General features: G+C 34.8%; 1 protein-coding gene across 1 annotated transcript in view; it reads right to left on the bottom strand.

The window, feature by feature from the left end:
• The window catches only part of LOC101737500 (G-protein coupled receptor moody), a 129836-nt gene that overhangs the window by 60916 nt on the left and 47867 nt on the right, over positions 1–21053 (bottom strand). The window lies entirely within an intron of this gene.

A 21053-nucleotide genomic window follows, 5' to 3' on the forward strand; every position in this document is an offset into this window, starting at 1 on the left:
ATAAGGGTTTGCAATATGCTATATCACCAATAAAATAGCTTGAAAACAACTAGCGCTGTAGTACTTTCTTCTATTTTCATTATTCGTAGATATAATTAAACTACTTATACGGCTTAATCTCACTTTTTTTAATGACCTTATTCCGACGGCCAGCAGAGTCTATCGAGAAACTTGTTGTTCAGGGTAGGGTCAATGGTAAGAGATCTCGTGGACGAATCCCCACGCGTTGGACTGATCAGGTGAAAGATCTTACTGAAACCCCACTTAACGAGTGTGTGCGCCGGGCCTCGGTTCGCAAACCATGGAAAACATCTGTCAAGTCTTTAATAAGCAAGAATTCCACATGACTACGACTGCTCTGCCAAGAGCAACCGATTATGATGATGATATTCCGATGTTTCGGACACTTGATAGCTGTCGTGGTCACGGACGACTAAGGCGTCCTTTGAATATGGTACTACCGTCTATTTAAAAAAAATATATTTATGGATTTTTACGTTTCATTTCACACAGAAAGTAAAGTATTATTAACGTCGGATAGTATGTATAATGACAGTAAAAAAAGGTGAGATTTAACTGTAAAGGTCGTTTTACCCAACATTAGTTCAACGTTGGAATGATAACGAGAACATTAGGCTGAATAGGCAACGTGCATAAATAAGAACTTATTGGTATTTGACATATGCTTTTTTATTGCTTTAGTAGGCAGACGAGCGTACAGCACACCTGATGATGAGTGGTTACCGTCGCCCATGGACTTCAGCAATGCCACGGGCAGTGCCAAGCCGCTGCCTACCGATTGATCTTACCTTTTTTTTATTGCTTGGATGGGTGGACGAGCTCACAGTCCACCTGGTGTTAAGTGGTCACTGGAGCCCATAGACATCTACAACGTAAATGCACCACCCACCTTGAGATATAAGTTCTAAGGTCTCAAGTATAGTTAAAACGGCTGCCCCACCCTTCAAACTGAAACACATTACTGCTTCACGGCAGAAATAGGCAGGGTGATGGTACCTACCTGTGCGGACTCACAAGAGGTCCTACCACCAGTAATTATGCAAATTATAATTTTGCGGGTTTGATTTTTATTACACGATCTTATCCCTTCACCGTAGAAGTAAATTTCATCAGAAAAATTGGTACCCGCCTGAGATTCGAACACCGATGCATTGTTCAACACAAATGCACCGGACGTCTTATCCTTTAGGCCACGACGACTTACATTACGCCACAACGACTTACCTTGCCTAGGTACCTTGACCCGATCACTGGGAGTCATTAAAGAACCATTAAGAAATTGAACACTGACTCAGTGTTCGCAGCCTATAATAATGCGCGTCTCATGACCTCTGTATCATTTTTCATATATATTTCTGATAAAATCGCTCCTAAGGGTCTCGTTCAAGTAATGTTACCTCGGTACATTTATCAACCGGAACAAGTGAGGCAGTTTGTCGATAACATGGTCCATAAATTCTTCTAATATTCCAGCCTTATAGAATACTGTTCTAGATTTAAAGTTAAGTAAAATCTTAATGATTTTTTTATATCGTAAAAAATACAACGTTTCACCAAACCTTGCAATTGAATGTAAATCAAATAAATATAGATAAACTATTATTTACACGCGGCTTTGCGTAAATATCGCAACTTTACTTTTTCTCTTATAGAAACGTACCCTATTTCCTATTCTGTATGTCCGACGACGTGTATGCAAAATTTTTTGAACATCATATTTGAGCAGTTAAAATGTAACAGCGTAACGAACAGCGTCTTTTCGATTTTATAACTACATACAATCTATACTAATTTAAAAAGCTACAGTGGTTTTTACGGATGTTCCGTTATAACTACTGAACCATGCATCCGATTGACTTGAAACTTGGTATCAATGTAGAAAATACATGTCCTTAATGGATAAGCTAATATTTATATGAGTGTTGGACTCCCTACACTAGTTGCAGGGGCGTTAATGATGAGAATCTTTGTAGGGGTGAGAAATAATAATGTTAATTTTAAATGCACAGCGAAGCGGACGGATACAGCTAGTAACATATAAGGTTGTATTGAATTTATTGAATTGAGTACGCGGGCGTTGCTCATCATTCATTAAACTAAGCTTCCGCTCAATCAAAAGAACGATGAAACAACGCAGAAATGAAAATTGAGCATTCTGAATCTATGATTCACATAGTGTAGTAGTTATAAATAAATAATAATAAATAATAAATAAATAAATATTTACTAACGATCACACCACGTTAACTGGTCCCGTGATAAGTTTGTAAAGAACTTGTGTTACAGGTAACAAATAACGGAAATAAATGTAAGATTTTTATTATACACATACATATATTAAAGAACCATCCATAACCCTGGAAAAGACATTTATATTTATCATACAAATACCTTCCCTTGGCGGGAACCCGCGACCCCCTTGTGTAGTGACCATGTCACTTACCACTACACCAGACGGCCGTTATAGTTATATGACGCATTTGTTTCGTATGTAGAGACACAGCACAAAAGAAAATCCTATAATCGGAAATGGAACGAACTTATGTTATTTTTGTGTATATATTTAGTTAATATAGTAGCATTATATTTAGTATATTTAGCTAGTCTTTCTGTAAAAATTTTTCACAAATTAGGTTTACCTCTCATCAAAAACCCCAGAAAATTTAATCTACAGTAGTGAATAAATCCAATGTATAATCCCCTTAATCGAGATGACGCAAAATTCGCTCTACAATAATAATTTTCTCGTTCAACGATGAGTTTGGGTTTTTCACTTGAAATTCTAAAGCAATTTGTATGAGTGGTATTTAATTTGTCCCGGTGGTATATCACAAAACAATAAGTTTTAATTCTGCCGTTATAAAAAAAACTCTTCGGCTATCATGTTTATTAGCGACAGACACGATGTAATCTAATTTACCAATCTAATGGACGGAAGGACATTAGGCGGATGGGAATAAGTATCCACTAGCGTAGATAAAAGTCTTAAGTTTTTATGTTGTTTCCTTATTTATTGCGTAGTTCTTTTGTTTTTTTTTGTGTTTCTTGTTTGACTAACGCGTTCCGTTAGCTGTTCTAATTTGAAAATCGTTACAGCTCATTTTGTACGTAAACTTCAGTTTTAAATACTATTAAACGGTGGGCCTTAGTCATATCCTAACAATGTTTATATTTTCAATTACCATCTAATGTATGTAGGTGAACTTTCGGCCAATCTAAAAGTGAGCTTATAATAGCAATAAGACTTTAAAATCCACTGAAGGAATTTTTGTCGTGTATAGGGATGGTATAAAGAGATTCGACGGAAGCCGAAACTCAAAAAATACACTTTATGAAGAAAAATTATGATTTTACTTAATAAATTTTCATTTCTGTTTTATTGCCCAGATGGATGGATGAACTCACAGACCACATTTAGTGTTAAGTGATTACCAGAGCACATTAACATCAATAACGTAAATGCTTTTTTTTTTCTTTTCCTACCATGCTGATAGCCTTGAGAGGCTATTTCAGCTTCTCCTTGACGTGTAGGTGAGCTCACGGAACTCAAACTGGGAGTGTTGCTAACACTGGGCCTAGCAAGAGCAGTGCTTCGCAGAATCTGCCACTGGATCGGAAATGCGACCCACTGAGAAGATCCGGCGAGGAACTCAGTGGGCTGTGTCTATGGGTTAATTCACTCGTTGAGCCCTTCGTTGCAAGCGACGATTTCAGCGAGGATGGTGACCGGTTCTTGTGGTACCTAAAAGCACTGTTAATGGATCGGGAGGTCCGTAAGGACGTGGTAAATGCTGTCACTCACTTTGAGACATCAGTTCCAAGTCTCAGATTTACAGGTTAACGGCTGCGCCAGTCTTCAAACCGAATTGCTTTACTGCTTCACATAGACAAATAGCACCGAGCTACCTGTTAAATTGCGGGCTTGATTTTTAATAAATACGTATTCAATTAGAAAAATCATTAGAAAACCGACACAGTCGTATTGCTGGCTGCGAATGCGCCGTGTGTTTTATCTACCTAACCACGACGACTTCGTCTTATTAAAATTAGCATGAATATACTTGTCAGACCTTTAAGTTCACATAAACAACTCGTAACGCAGCTCAACGGTAGCTGATGAACTTTCTTTGCATTACCTCGAAATCGAGAATCTATTATATAAATTATGTCACAATGCAAGCAATACAAACATATTCGTAACACATAATGTTTCATTCGTATTATTATTTGTTTTTTAGATACATTATCGGATCGACTGTCTTAAAACTGGACCGGCCGATAGAAAAACCTCGGCTTAATTGCGTTAGAGATGTGGCGTTGTATGCATTTGGCACGCGCGATATAATTCTGTTCAGAACAGTATTAAAAATGATAAAGCGGTAGATTATTAAACGATAGGAATGCAATCGTAAAATAAAATAATTAATAAATAAAATAGACAAGAACCACGCCGAGAGTTTACACTATGTGAAAGCTTTTATGTGGATTGCGGTGTGCTTTGAAGAATTGATTGAAAGTAATTTGTCAGTATAATATGTCAATATCGACCAGCTACAGTGATCACATATAAAGCTTGCTATCTGGGAATATAACTCACGAAAACTGTTTTATAATATTACGTTGAAGTTAAAATAAAAAATCACCGTAATGTTAACCTAAGTAAGTTATTTGAAATAGCAAACAAACAACATCCATTCTCGATTCCGCATCATTACGTTTTCAGTTTTAGTACCTAAGCTTGTACGATTCCTGAACATTCTTCGAGGGGAAGCGTTCACGATGTTTTCTTGACAAAGGACCTGATAAATGTGCTATAAAGATGTAGAAACAACGGAATCCTAACAGTTACCTTTCGCGATGATGAATACCTACGATGAAATGTCGCGTGAATGAAATATTATTGTTTACCTATGTGTTTGTTATAGGTAAACAATAATATATTTATTGTAGTTATACCTTTGGGTAAATCCAGTTCGTTGCAAGAGTTATTATGTGAAACACCTTTTTGTGTTCCATTCAAAAATAGCTTCTTTTAGAAATCTGATCAAGTAAATAAGCAAACTTATAATATTACTAAAAAACCCTTTTATTTTATAGGGTGTATTCTACACATTGTTATTATGGACATTGATATTTAAAAAAAAGTTAATTTAACGACTTTATTAGAAAATAAATTCTTGATTAAAGATGCAATAACTCAAATGAGCAAATCAATTCGTAATAAAGAAAATAAAATCAGAGTTATAACGATAAAGAACAACAAACTTCAAAACTTATGTCTCTTCAATGTGTTGAAGAAATGAAACAGCGCTCAACTAAGTCTATTAATTTTCAAAGATATTCCAAAGACGCTAAAGTTAGAATAATAGTCAGATTTTAAACCAAAACGGGTCGATTTCATGGTCATTGTAAAGATTCAGACAGAAATGTGTTCATAATTCATAAAAAAATATAGCTTTGGAAGTAAATAGAATATTTGAAATAGAACGAGCAATTCTTGTATATTAATATATATGTATAATCTGAATCTCGGAAACGGCTCCAACGATTTTCGTAAAATTTAGTATACAGGGGATTTCGGGGGCGATAAATCGATCTAGCTACGATTTATTTTCAGAAAATGTTGTTTTATTCGTGTTTTCAATAATCAACTCTTCCTGACATCTATTGGCGAATAATAATACTATTTTTCTTAATTGAGGGCAACTAACCAAGACGGCGTTATCAAAAAAAAATCATCTTTCATCCGTCTGTTCAAAAAAATGTCATCATCTTTTATACTAAGCACTGTACATATTTTAAACGAAATTGGATTAAAAAGTAACAATTAAGTTATAGCAACAATATTGTAGACTACCAATTGAACGGATGACATAATACTCGCACTTCAAGACCAGACGAAAGGGACCAGATGGTCGCAATTGTGAAAAAGCATATCTGCTATACAACTATATAATCCTAAGTCAGTAAGTAAGAGTCTAGCCCATTTTTATGAACACAAAAACTCTGTCTCAGACTAAAATCGTAAAATCGAGACAAGTACAGCTCGTTACTGTAAAACGTAGTAAATGAAGCACGAATGAATAATTGGACATATTTGTCATGACGCCTCAACGCTGTGAAGTCGGCTTGTTCAGCTTGAATTATAACATTTTGCTACCAGATATCTAATCATCTACTCGTAATGTAATAAAAAAAAAGACGTGCAGTGTCGTGGAACACCGGATAGGAACGAAGTTCCTTATTGTAAAAATATTAATTTTAAGTTCTATTCGAGATATAAAGAAAATAAAACCGGAGGTTTCGCCAACCCAACGACTCACGGTCATTCGGTAACGTAGGAACTTATTGTGGTACACTTCATTCACGGCTGTTTGCATAAAAGTTAGTGTATTGCGCTTAATAATTATTTAATATTATACTTAATAATATTATAGAGGAAAGATTTGTTTGTTTGTTTGTTTCGAATAGGCTCCGAAACTACTGGACCGATTTGAAAAATTCTTTTTCCATTAGAAGCCGACATTGTCCCTGATTAACATAGGCTACTTTTTTTAAAAAAAAAATATATATATTATTTTTTTGGTTTCATGTGTGTTTTAATGTTTCCGAAGCGAAGCGAGGGCGGGTCGCTAGTTGGTTTATAAGATTGCAATATGTATTTTTGTCACAATGAGGTAAAACAAAAAGTAGATGGCGATTGTGATCTTTAAATAGAAGAGTAGTTCCTTTGTTTATTATATACGTTTTTATATGTACTTCGCATTGTCGTGAAAATAGCTTATACTCCTATATACTTAAGACACAATGACAAAAGAAATTTTCTCCACATTCACAAAGTGCTACATTGACTTTATGGATGTGGGAGACATTTGTAAAACTACGACATTAATGTGATGGGTAAACCAAAATTAAATATTTTAAGGAACAAAAGAATAAAGTTAGTATAATGTTTAACTTATTGTGTATGTTTATATTAAGTTACTTTAAGTTTAATTACTTTAATTAATTACGACTGTGTAGACTTTTGCGACTGTGCCTTTGGTGACCATATATTTTTTTTTTTGTTTTTTATCTATGCAATAAAAAAAATGTTTTATGGTCATCAAAGGCACAGTCGCAAAATATCAATAAGTCAATTTGTTAATAATATAAGCATTTCTTACCGACAATCCTATATTTCTTTTAGTTTTGTATTGATTTCCAATGTAAGTATTAAAAACTAAAATTTTTCTAATATTCACATTTGTATTGAGAATATAAAAAAAAAAAAGGAAAATATATTGAACAACATCTTAATTGTGAATTTGACTGCGTTAATTGTAAATATATTTCACTAAAGTAACTTAATTATTCGTGAATAGCAAGTTATGTTGTGTGTCTATTTATATCAACATTACTTAACGTTGGTATATAGCAGTCGAAGTATCATGGATTCTGTTATTAATTTTGAAAAAAAAAAAAAAATATTTATTATGAAAAAACGTTTATATTAAATTTTTACGCAGAGTCAATGTTTGGCAGAAAATTTGATTAAATCAATCTGAAGAGGAATCTATAGTGTGTTTCTGATATTTATTAATAATGCCCTTCAAGACGAGATACTGTAAAAAGAAAAAGAAAGTTCAATGATTTTTGAATGGAACATTTAATAATAAATAAGCGAATCTCAATCTATTCAATGGAAATAAAACGCAGTCTACGTTAAGATATTAAATCTTTTAGAATATTATGCACAGTGCTTTCTAAATAGTTGCTTTTAGCATTGTAATAATTCAAAATAACATTTTTAAACCAAAATGTTCTAATGTATGTTTTACAAGATAATTTTTCTGAATTTACGATGAATTGACCCACGTAAAACTGTTACGTAGGTATTTCGTAGGAAATATTATGTAGTATTAACGTGTAAAAATATTTATTTACTAGCTTGTAAATAACTCTTCGACGGTACAAAAGCAGAGATTCGAATGTAAACATATAACTTTGTATAAGTTATGCATTTCGTCCGTGGGCAGTAGTATGACGTCAAACTCGTATATTGTGTACACAGCTTATGTACAATTGTACACACACGCGACCTCCGTGGTTTCAGGCCGGTACTTTACAAGAACGTTTCCAGAGATTTATCGCACATTACCGAAAATAGTTTTTATGGATTTTTTTTATACAGGCCGATTAATACTAAATCGATTTAAGAACTATATCGATTCGTATGTACAATTATTAACTTGCAATAATCGAACTTATGTACTATAATTATAAGTACCACTCTTCTTATAAGGCAAGGTTCTTGCACGCTGAATGCTAGATATTCTAGTTAAAACGCTGGTGGTAAGAACTCTTGTGTGTCCGCGCGGGTGGGTACCACCACCCTGCCTATTTCTGCCATGAAGCAGTAATGCGTTTCGGTTTGAAGGGTGGGGCAGTCGTTATAACTATACTTGAGACCTTAGAACTTATATCTCAAGGTGGATGGCGCATTTACGTTGTGGATGTCTATGGGCTCCAGTAACCACTTAACACCAGGTGGGCTATGAGCTCGTGAACCCATCTAAGCAAAAAAAAACGCAGATTTAGTCTAAATTTTTTCACACGTATTGCATAAGTAAACATTTTGAACACTTATTTTTATCTGGTCTGGTCAAAGTCGTCATAGCTTAGAGAAATGGCGGCTCGTGTACTTTTATTAAGCGATGTCTATGTTGTGGATCAAAACTCGTGGGCAGCTCCAAAATACAGAACTTTACAAACTACCGTACTTTTACGAAAGTTATTTATTTAGTGCGATCGTGCATTGTACCAGTTTTAGCAGCACATATAACACATGTCACATATCTTCATTCTCAGGCACATTAGTATTCTCAAACTTCCGTCTTTAAAACCCAATAATATTATATAGGTATATCTGAAGAGACGAGAAATCTTTTAACTACAAAGGAAAATAAATTTGATGTAAGGCTTTCGATCCACGTTTGTGTTTTCGCGTTCAATAATTTCGAGAGAAAACCTTTTCTTGTAAAAGAAAAATCGGTACATAAGCGAACTTAATGATACAGAATGTTATCTCTATAAAAAACTAGAGGTCCCGCAGTAGTCGAAATTCGACTATAATATATTTTCTTCTATAATCACAAATTTCGCCAAGACTACACTATAAAAAAATATTAACAAAGACAAATAATATTTAATCTATTCTCAATTTGACAACAGGCGTCAAGAACAAAAGTTTGACAATAAATAGTATGCGTGTGTGCGTCATTTACATGGTAAGTAGTGTGTGTAATGTTTTCTTTATTGATTTAATGTATCTTTTATGCATTCTTCAAAAAAATATTCGCATTGTGCACTTCTTCTCTATACCTATTCTCTATAAGTGTGGAAAATTTCATACTCCTCCGTCCGCGCAATTTTCGTAAAAAGGGATACAAAGTTTTTGCTTCACGTATTAATATATAGATGGGTAATGTGTTGATGACAACGCTTAAATAATTTTATAAACAATCTACGTTGATCATCCTTTATAGGTCACACACGTCTGTACAACAATAGCGTTGTCGGCTTCATAAAAGAAAACAATGTTGAAGTACTTATATTGTAACCAAGTTGACTGTTATAGGACGAAATTCATGTTAAATTTTGAAACATTAAGAGTAGACGCCCGGTTTTGTGTAAAGAAGTTTTAAGTAGAAGGGGAAGTTTAATCGTTTTTGTTGTCGTTTTGTTCTGACGCTAACCGTACGTACGGTCTTTGGGGCGCGCTGCGACTTGAAAGGGTTACGAACGCTTGAAATTATCGCCTATTTACTTTAAAGTATAATTTGTGTACATTTTTTTGGAATGAAGTTCCTTATGGGATGTTGCGGAGGGTTACCCTAACCGGGAAAAAACGTCCGTAACGTAAGATTTTTATTAGTAATCCACACAGTGTACGACTCAGCTTTGTAATAACGTACAAAAAATAACATATTTTTTTATCATTCATTGACCACAATCTCAGAGCGTTCGTTTGCGCAATACACTAATTCTTATTCAAACAACCCTGAATGAAGTGTACCACAATAAGTTCGCACGTTACCGAATGACCGTGGTTTGTTGCGAAACCTCCAGTTTTATTTTCTTTATACCTCGAATAGAACTTAAAATTAACGTTCCTATCCGGTGTCCCACGACACCACACATCTTTTTTTTGTTGCTTAGATGGATGGATGAGCTCACAGTCCACCTGGTGTTAAGTGGTTACTGGAGCCCATAAGCATGTACAACGTAAACGTGCTACCCACCTTGAGATATAACTTCTAAGGTCTCAGTATACTTACAACGGCTGCCCCGCCCTTCAAACCGAAACAAATTACTGCTTCCCGGCAGAAATAGGTAAGGTGGTGGTACCTACCCGTGCGGACTTACCAGAAGTCCTACCACCAGTAAAAACATTACAATACATTTTTATTTGTAAGCATTTTAGATTAAGACATCTTATTTGTGTATCGAATTCTCGATTAAGGTTTTTAAAGCATCTAATTTGTTTAAATAATTATGTCAGTGATTTATGTTTATGAATAAAGTTTTCGTGGATACAAATTTCGAGTGATAATTCATGACGAGTCCAGATTTCTCAAAACAATCGATTGGCCTGTGAAGCGTGGTCTTGAAAGTTTATGAATTGACGTAAGGAGCGATAAACTTATTTTTATCATTCCGTCACTGTAGGAACCGTCATTTCCACCGATCATTATTATGACATCATTCGGTAAACAATAAGCTGTATTAGTTCCGCATCGAAAATTATTACGTGATAACAATACGAAGTTACTTCATAGGCGTTTCAATCATGTGGCAGGCAACTGTTTTGATGTTTTAATACCAACGCCAATCAAAGTCAGGAGTTCCTCTGGATTTTGAGAAAGTTCCTATAATCCAGCGAAACGAAATTAGTGTTTCTGAATTTAGGTATATTTTGTGATGTTTTAATAATGGTGTTTTAAAAAAAAAAAACTATGGCTTTGGTGAAATTAAATTTGAATTTTGATTTAATTTATTTGATTTGGACTTAAAATCTTAGTAAGCTGTTGGGACACACACGGACTGGTAGTTTAAGCATTTATTTGCCCCCGCTCGCTAATCACTCCGCCAAAGCCAAACGGAATAGTACACACACTCACACCGCGATCACGGTTTCCAACTCACAGGGGACAGAGACCTTACTTACTTTACTGGTAGGACCTCTTGTGAGTCCGCACGGGTAGGTACCACCGCTCTGCCTATTTCTGCCGTGAAGCAGTAATGCGTTTCGGTTTGAAGGGTGGGGCAGCCGTTGTAACTATACTGAGACCTTAGAACTCATATCTCAAGGTGAGTGGCGGCATCTACGTTGTAGATGTCTATGGGCTTCAGTAACCACTTAACACCAGGTGAGCTGTGAGCTCATTCACCTATCTATGCAATAAAAAATAATTAAAAAAAGACTCCCAAAAATCACTCCCCTCAAATTGATTGTTGTACAATATGACAACACAAAATATGGACTATTAGAATACTTCAATAAATAAATATATGTCGCAGTTTGATTCGACGTGTTTTAATTGAAGACTCAATCACATCCTCAACTTTGGGATCAACATCGAATTATAATACCAACAATCGGGATATCAATATAAATATTTTTTGAAGTGAAACTTCTTTAGGCACATGAGGGTTAATTTTTTACAGAACGTCACGCAGGCATGCAACGGAAGTGACATCAAACTACTATTGAAATTAAGTACGGTACTTGTCAAATGTCAGTTGTAGTAGTTGTTGTATTATTCCAACTGGAAAGGCAAATGTATCATACCATACAGCCTAATATTTTAATTTTTTTGTGAAAAATGTTAATAGGAATTGAAATGAAATGAAAAGAATTTGGAACATTAATCAAATAGCATGAAATTAAATTAGTCAATTCAATTGGCAAAATATTAGTCATTTACAATTTTATTTAGAAATCTAAACATAATGTGACTGAGGTTTGAGATTGACATTTGACAGACTTTTGGCGGGAACATATCTTCCTTTTTCCCTTCCTCTAAATCTCGGAAATCTAAAGTTTTAGATTTGTATAAATATAAGCAAGACTTATAAATTAGTTCGCCAAAAAAGTTTCACGTCTGACATGTGTACTTTGTACGCACGCACTTTTTTTTTATTACGTCAAATAACAATCAACTTTGTCTAATTCTCTAAAACAATACAATCAGAATTACAAAATATGATTCATATATCACATGTACTTCTAAACTACACTGTTGGTACACGCTGACTTATTAAACACTTTTGTTCTAATTCCAATTTAAATTGATCCTTGTAGTGGCACTATTTAACGAGCTTTCGAGGTCTACGTACACCGGAACTATTCACCCACATTAACACTTCTAATGGGGTACGTGATTATTAAAACAGCCGTTTCACACATGTAATTTGATGTTTGATGTATAATGAGGTCTTCTATGATTTTCAACACACGCCTGTGTATGATTAACGAAGATCCTTCGTGCCTTTATAAAGCAATTAGTGTCGTCATTTGTAAGTCTAATAGTTATAATTACTAGTGGCCCGCAGTAGTCGAGATTCGACTATAATTAATGGAAATTATAAGTTTAAACATTATTATGGTTCTATTGTCAAACACTATTATATTTCGATAATATCATCACAGTATTCGCCAAAACTGCACTATAGATCTATACTAATGTTATAAAGAGGAAAGATTTGTTTGTTTGTTTGTTTCGAATAGGCTCCGAAACTACTGGACCGATTTGAAAAATTCTTTTGCCATTAGAAGCCGACATTGTCCCTGATGAACATAGGCTACTTTTTTAAAATTTTTATTTTATTTTATTTTTTTGGTTTCATGTGTGTTTTAATATTTCCGAAGCAAAGCGAGGGCGGGTCGCTAGTCAATAATATTAATGATAAACAATATTAATCTATTTTCAATTCTTCAAAACTTTCCCAATTGACAGGAAACAAAGAGTATATTTTTATGTATGTGTTGTGTCAAATACATGGTAGTGTGCGTAATGTTTTCTTTATTGATATATTGTACCTTTTATGTATTAATTTAAAAAAAAATTGCATTGTGCACTTCTTCTATATATTCTCTATAAGCGTGGAAAATTTCATATTCCTCCGTCCGCGCAATTTTCGTAAAAAGGGATACAAAGTTTTTGCTTCACGTATTAATATATAGATTTACTGTTGAAATTTGTAAAATCTGTTTTAAGTGTCTTACTTGTTTTTAATAGTGAAGATAAAGAGATGACATGAAATTAGTGTCGTCTAGAATGCGTAATATCGTACGAGAAAATATTCCCAATATATTCCGACGAGTTCATAGCGCACCATCGAGGAATGCTTCTGCTGTAATGGCATTTCTTAAAAACGCCATGGGAATTTAATAACGAATGCTCCCAGTTATAGTCATGCTTATTTTATGTACCAATATGATATTTATTACATTTCGTGTGCAGCGATGTATTTGGAACAAAGAAATTCTTCTCAGCGATTACACTGCATTCCGAATCGGTTATAAAGTCATGACGATCTGAAAGTCATTTTTGAAGTGAAACTTCTTTAGGCGCATGAGGGTTAAATTTTTACAGAACGTCACGCAGGTATGCAATGGAAGTGACATCCAACTACTATTTTTCAACAGTATAAGTACTTGTCAAATGTCAGTAGTAGTCATAGACCTATATAGTAGGGACACGACATATTGTTCTATACGTACAATTGCTTATATAAATAGCACCCATTTTGAAGGCACATACATAAACATATATCTATCTCGTTCTTACTCAGCAGTTTAACTCGCAGGAAAACAATATAACAGTATTTCAGTGCGTACATAAAATGAAACATGAATATACGTAAATATCTCCGTCTCCGTCTAATGAGGCCGAAAATCCGCCATGTTTAGCGCGCCAAATGTCATTGTCACGTCAGTTCGGCCGTCTGTTTTGGGTTGTACATTATTTATTGACTTAGATATCGATTTAATATGATTGATTATATAAAATTTCATAATTTATCATGCTTAAAACATGCAAAAATAATAATTAAAACGTATTTTATAGAATCTCAAGAAAGTCGATGCCTTAAAACTATTATCTATATGTATTTAAATTCATTATGGAGCCCTCATCCGAAAAATCCATTTTTCGGTCGGAATCTATTGACACTAATCATAAATACCAGTTTAAAATATGTCATCAAAACATATTTAGACATTCTGTTTAGATATTTCGGGAAAAAGGCTACCGACAAAATCTCTTCGGAACTATTTAAATAAAATAGTTTTATTCCGCAGTGAGTAAAACACTATTGTAAATTTGTTAAATATTTAATAATTAAGTGATTTTAGAGAGGAAGTAACAAGGAATGACGTTTGTAATTAATGAATAAATGTTCTGTAGGTGTTTTTTTTTTCACGCGGTCCCTTGATAAGTTCAAAATTTGAATCACTCTCAAGCGAAAGTGATTCAAATGGTGCGGCGCACCTTCCTTGGGGTGCGCTGTGGTAGTATGTTACGGACTTTAGAGTCAGCAAAACAATTAAAATAGATTGTTATAGTCTAAGAAAAACACGTACTCAAAATACGATAACATTTAGCATGCTAGAAATGGGCTGATGGCTTTGAACTACGCCATATCTTTATGTTTTGCGACAAACGACAACTTTATAAAATCAGTGTAGCAACTTTTAAAAATCATCATATCGTTTACTTGGCAAATTCGAAGGACGAACTTGTCTTAGATTTCACCCATCTAAATCATATCATATTTGCACATAACAATATACCTACTTACTTCCCATTAAAGTATAAATTCTACAAATAAATAATACTCAACAATATTTAAAATAAAATGAGGCAAGAACGTTTATCGATAAAACCTGATAACATTGAAATCTTTTGTACAGCACTAAAGCCGCCATGTTTTGTGGCCAGATGACGTCACAGTGGCACGAAATTTTGGTTGACGTTTCATTTCCATAGGTTTCCTACTTCATTGGTAGTAGTAGTTGTTGTATTTTTCCAACTGGAAAGGCAAATGTATCATACCATACAGCCTAATATTTTATAAATTTTTTAGGAAAAATGTTAATAGGAATTGAAATGAAATGAAAAGAATTTGGAACATTAATCAAATAGCATGAAATAAAATTAGTCAATTCAATTGGCAAAATATTAGTCATTTACAATTTAGAAATCTAAACATAATATGACTGTCAACACTGAGGTTTGAGATTGACATTTGATAGACTTTTGGCGGGAACATAATATCTTCCTTTTTCCCTTCCTCTAAGACTCGGAAATCTAAAGTTTTAGATTTGTATAAATATAAGCAAGACTTATAAATTAGTTCGCCAAAAAAGTTTCACTTCTGACATGTGTACTTTGCACGCACGCTTTTTTTTTTTAAATTCGTGTGAGTTAGCTGGTTCTCGGCTCACCTGGTGCTAAGTGGTTACTGAAGCCCATAGACATCAACAACCTAAATGCGCCACCCACCTTGAGATATAAGTTCTAAGGTCTCAGTATAGTTACAACGGCTACCCCACCCTTCACGCCGAAACGCATTACTGCTTCACGGCAGAAATAGGTGGGGTGGTGGCACCTACCCGTACGGACTCACAGGAGGTCCTACCACCAGTAAAATTTGCGAGTAGATTGTGGAAACCAGTAGATTTCGAGTAATGGATATAATTGCTTAGGCCAGAGGGTCATTATAATAATATGCAAAATACGGACACGGGTACGCCTTGGCATTATTAATTGCCCAAATGCGAACAATAAATTTAATTTGAAACCGATATATTTGAAGAAAGAACATGGTTTATGATTAAAATGATAAGTAATGGCATTCGTGTTAGTTGTCCGTTGCGTCTTTGAAAAATTTGTGACAGGTTAAGGGACACGGCGTGTCTTTGAACAATAAGAGTTTGTATTAAAGCCATACTTATGTCGTTTTTAAGCCGCGATCTAGAGCTTTGTTTTCAAAATTTGTTCGATATGGAAATTTTATTGGTGCTAGAACGTCTTATGAGTCCGCACGGGTAGGCACCACCACCCTGCCTATTTCTGCCGTGAAGCAGCTATGTGTTTCGGTTTGAGGGGTGGGGCAGCTGTTGTACTATACTGAAACCTTAGAACTCATATCTTAAGGTACGTGGCGGAATTTACGTTGTAGATGTCTATGTACTCCGGTAATCACTTAACACCACGTTGGCCCTGAGCTTGTCTATACAACTAAGCAATAATAAAGAAATTGAACCCACGACCTTCGGTGCAACAGTTAGGGGCGCTAACTCCTGCACCACCAAGTCAGCCTTAATTTTAGCCTAGTACATACATATGTACGATTACTAATAAATTTTAGAAGAATATTTGATAATGCTCTAAAGAATATATTTAAGAATCTTCTGTAGAATTTAACTTATTAATACTAAATATCATAATTGTTCCCAGTGAGAATTGTATTCTTTTGTTAATTATATATTTTTCTGGTCAATAATGAACAAAAATTTTATTAATTGATAACAACAAAGTTTCAGGGTATAAAGAACAGCTGTTGGAATAAAGGGTAAAATTAACTTAAAATCTTATACCTTTAAACGAGCAACTCTTGTATATTAATATATATTTATATAATCTGAATCTCGGAAACGGACCAACGATTTTCATAAAATTTATTATACAGGGGATTTCGGGGGCGATAAATCGATCTAGCTACGATTTATTTTCAGAAAATGTTGTTTTATTCGTGTTTTCAATAATCAACTCTTCCCGACATCTATTCGCGAATAATAATACTATTTTTCTTAATTGAGGGCAACTAACCGCTTAAAGACACAACAAGATGGCATTATCAAAAAAAAACCGGGCAAAGCTCGGTCATCGTCTAGTTAAGTTTAAATCCTAAATACGTTTATTTTACGTTACTACGTAATACGTTATACGTTAATATATTTCAAAATAAAGTGTTTCTCTTCGCTAAAGAAAACTTGTTGTATTTTGTAGTGAACTTGATTCCGCATAAAATTAACCGAATATCGCGTGCGGTAACTGGCACAAATTTGATAGGGCACTATGTTCGTGTATCATTATCTAAATTGTATTAGCTAAACTATGTACTATAATACTCGGGGTAAATTAAGTTTATTTCTTGTTTAGCAGACAGTTTTGTTGAAAGGTGTTCTAGTTTGAAAAATAACACGTAAATGTAAGTTAATGTTAATGTATTTGCCCGGTAGAGGAAGCAATTTGACAGCATGATAAACATATAAGTTCTTCGCTTTCAGCCAATAACGCTTTTGAAGTTAAGCCCTCCGGGAATTTTCTCAAAATAACCAGTTGCAACTAAGTTGCTTTGTGATTGATGTTCTCGTCTGTTGGCTGATATAGCTCATCGTTGATACGCTGACGAATTCATAAACCTAGATGAGTTTGAAGATTCACAGTTCCGAAATAATAGAAGTCATCGTGGCCTAAAAGATAAGACGTTCGGTGCATTCGTGTTGAAGCGATGCACCGGTGTTCGAATCCCGCAGGCGGGTACCAATTTTTCTAATGAAATACGTACTCAACAAATGTTCACGATTGACTTCTACGGTGAAGGAATAACATCGCGTAATAAAAGTGAAACCCGCAAAATTATAATTTGCGTAATTACTGGTGGTAGGACCTGTTGAGTCCGCGCGGGTAGGTACCACCGCCCTGCCTATTTCTGCCGTGAAGCGGTAGTGCGTTTCGGTTCGAAGGGTGGGGTAGCCGTTGTAACTATACTGAGACCTTACAACTTATATCTCAAGGTGGGTGGCGCATTTACCATGTAGATGTCTATGGGCTCCAGTAACCACTTAACATCAGGTGGGCTGTGAGCTCGTCCACCCATCTAAGCAATAAAAACAAAAAAACAGTTACCTATTACTTCTTAGCCCATAATTTACAGCAGAAACACGTAGGGCAGTATATCGAATTCTTATCAAAGAACAATTATTATTGTATGGGACATTCCTAAATGGAAATCGATTCTGATATTCAATTGAACATCACGATTCCCGCACACTTGGAAAATTTATCATTTTGTTGTCATCTCTGTAATTTGATTTAGATTTTATTTCATTAAGTCCTAATTTGAAAATAGCTTCATTTGCGAGTGAAAATAAATAAATTTATTTAAATTATCAAAGTGAATCTAAACAGTCAATGTTGCGCTTCAACCTTGGTTATGTAGGTTATCTTTTTATTACGTTTAATGATTTGAAAAGTTCGTGACTATACTGAGCGGTCAGTACTTAATAGACAGAGATAAGGCTGGCCAACAACGTACTACCTTGAATCGAAATAATTTTGGATATACAAATGAAGTAAGCATCAGTGCAGATATAGTCATTCCGAAAAAATACCACACGATACAAATAGTTTTCGATATGTGTGTAAATACGTGCCAGTTTTTACCATCGCACCGCCCGCCACCGGAGTAGAGTTCATCCATACTACCTGGAGCCACTGCGGTCATCCACAGTGCATTTCCAGAGGTCTTTTTTGCCACGTACCATCCGGCTATGGAATGAGCTCCCCTCCACGGTGTTTCCCGAGCGCTATGACATGTCCTTCTTCAAACGAGGCTTGTGGAGAGTATTAAACGGTAGGCAGCGGCTTGGCTCTGCCCCTGGCATTGCTGAAGTCCATGGGCGACGGTAACCACTCACCATCAGGTGGGCCGTATGCTCGTCTGCCTACAAGGGCAACAAAAAAAAAAGTTACTATCCCAATATATTTTTCGGGAAACATAAAGTACATTTTTTCATTGTGATTGTGTTAAGATCGTTCGAGAGAGAGAGAGAGAGTACTCTTCATTGTACCCCAAAAAAAAACAATGCGATACATCTAATATATAAAATTCTCGTGTCACGGTGTGCGTGATTGAACTCCTCCGAAACGGCTCGACCGATTTTCGTGAATCTTAGCGTGCATATCGGCCAGGGTAGAGAATCAGACAACATCTATTTTTCATCCTCCTAAATGTTAAGGATGGTCCACCCGTAAATATTTTTTTTATTTTTTAGACAATTTTTTTTTGTTTTTGTTTTTTTATGATACAACATACAAAAATACATACAACTCTAAATTTTCATCCCTCTAAGATCAACCCTTATTTTTTATTTGTTAATTAAAAACTTTGATTTTTTTTGCAAGAATTTTGTTTTTATTTTAACACTTATTTAAGGCAACACAACGTTTGCCGGGTCAGCTAGTTAACTATAAAAAAAGTGTTATTGGCGGTCTTATCGCTAAGAGCGATCTCTTGCAGACAATTCGAGTATTCCCTTCAAATATAACTTCGGTTAGCTTTCTCTCTCAAACACCATTAATAAATATTGTGGACACAACGACACTTGGTAATAAAAATTATGTCTGTAAGTAATATGTAGACAAAGACATTCACAGACTGCATTACCGTGTTGGTACACGGACATCTGAAACTTAATACCCCAGAAGCTATGTGCGTTGGGGCGCTAAAGACAAATCTAATTAATATAATGTTAACGTGCGACGTTATTAAATTTGTAACTGAAAGATTTGTAACTTCAAACCGTAAACCCTTTAGTTATTACTAGCTGACCCGCCAGACTTCATAGTGCCTCAATCGATAAATAAAAGAACTAAAATATTGTGTAAAATAAACTTAAAACAAACAAAAGAGATTAATCCGACGGGGGACACATCAAAGAAAAAACGAAAATTGTTATTTTTATTTATTTCCGAGCATTTCCATATTTATCTACCTTTTAAACCTTCTCTGGACTTCTACAAATAATTCAAGACCAAAATTAGCCAAATCGGTTCAGCCATTCTCGAGTTTTAGCGTGACTAAAGAACAGCAATTCGTTTTTATATATAGACTAGCGACCCGCCCTCGCTTCGCTTCGGAAACATTAAAACACACATGAAAACAAAAAAAAAAAAGAAAAAAAAAATTAAAAAAGTAGCCTATGTTCATCAGGGACAATGTCGGCTTCTAATGGAAAAATAATTTTTCAAATCGGTCCAGTAGTTTCGGAGCCTATTCGAAACAAACAAACAAATCTTTCCTCTTTATAATATTAGTATAGATATTAATATCTGATGCTCATAAACTACGAACCTACTTAACATGAAAGCGTTTAATTATTAGCTGCACCATATGAAGTACACACACGGTCGCGTTCCATGTTTTATTTGTTTCCACTGCTTGCTCGTTCTCGAATTTATTTTCGTGCCTTTTATTGCCTTATCGGTTTAAGCTCCGTGTGAGATCGGCCGATACAACTCCTTTTATATATACGAAAGTTGTTTTATTGTGGCCACAGAACATTTTAACGCGTGTCTGCTTATCTTATTTGGTAGTTTTAAAGGTTTTGTTTATTTGTGTTTTTTATTGATACAAACATCTGTTTATGGTGGCTGTTTTGTTAATTTTAACGTCTCATATTAAAATAATATTATAAACGAAACTATTTTAAGCTCTCTTGTGAGCTACCACTCAACAGTATGTGTAAACATTTTGTATAATAAAATTTCGTTCCTTGAAAATTATTTAAGTTCAGTGAGATACTTACTCTATATCCGAAATTATTATACAAAATAGTATTTTAATATAAATCTTCCAAGTTTGCTTTGAGAGCGATTTAGGTTTAAATTTGAACGGGATTTAGGAAAACGAATTTTTAATACTGTTCTTTTTTTTTTATTGCTTAGATGGATGGACGAGCTCACAGCCCACCTGGTGTTAAGTGGTTAGTGGAGCCCATAGACATCTACAACGTAAAAGCGCGACCCACCTTGAGATATAGGTTCTAAGATCTCAGTATAGTTACAACGGCTACCCCACCCTTCGAACCGAAACGCATTACTGCTTCACGGTAGAAATAGGCAGGGCGGTGGTACCTACCCGCGCGGACTCACAAGAGGTCCTACCACCAGTAATAAAAGTGAACATCAGGTGGC

The sequence above is a fragment of the Bombyx mori genome, chromosome 18 (assembly GCF_030269925.1).
Source record: "Bombyx mori chromosome 18, ASM3026992v2".
Taxonomy (NCBI): Eukaryota; Metazoa; Arthropoda; class Insecta; order Lepidoptera; family Bombycidae; genus Bombyx; species Bombyx mori.